Source organism: Pteropus vampyrus, unplaced genomic scaffold, assembly GCF_000151845.1.
Source record: "Pteropus vampyrus isolate Shadow unplaced genomic scaffold, Pvam_2.0 Scaffold22, whole genome shotgun sequence".
Taxonomy (NCBI): Eukaryota; Metazoa; Chordata; class Mammalia; order Chiroptera; family Pteropodidae; genus Pteropus; species Pteropus vampyrus.
This window is the reverse complement of record NW_011888803.1, coordinates 7,227,363-7,228,158: the sequence shown is the minus strand read 5'-3', so window position 1 is coordinate 7,228,158 and position 796 is coordinate 7,227,363.

The window sequence follows — 796 nt, the reverse complement described above, 5'->3', positions numbered from 1 at the left end:
TGCTGTCATTTTCTATGTTACCTTTATTTCATGCCACAGCAGGAAACTTTCCCCATAGATTGGTGGAGTCTGAGTTTCAAGTCTCTCTCAGGCTATGCCGGCTCTGACATTTGATTCCATTTTCCTCTGCTGTTCGGGGTTCAGGCATTTTCAGAATGGGATCAATCCTGTGCGATCCTGTGATTCTGTCACAACACGTCAGCGTGACTCTGATGCCTTTGTGCTGAATTGTTGACTGGTTTGCAAAGTCATCAAAAAGTTCTAGAGAGAAAAAAGTGATATGTTGTTAACCCTTTGGAGTTAATATTATGTAGTATGAAGTTCAGTAGATGAGAATTTCATGTTGGTAAGTAGATGTTGAATTAAATATATTTCACGTATTTTTCCTCATGATTGTCTTTCCATGATTGAGAGCAAATGCCTTTGATTCACACATTAAACAGAAATGATAAAGCCTTATGGCTTAGTAATAATTGGGATCTATCACTTGTAACAGTCTTTATCTTAAGGAAACTGTCCCTAAAGGATACTGCAAAAGGTTGCTTCAAAATAAGAGTAAATTCAGTTGTATTTTACTAAAGATGTTTACATATCCTCTCCACCTCCTAGTTTTAGTCACTTAACATGGTGCTTTACTTTAAAGAGGTCTTGATGTCCAGTTGGCTGTGATGAAATCAGGTAAACATATTGACCGCTCACTCTTCAGGTTAAATAAAAAATGTTACAAACATCAGTTTTGCTGAAACTATCCTTTCTCATTCTTGAAACTGAATCTGAATTGAAAGACCAAGAGAAA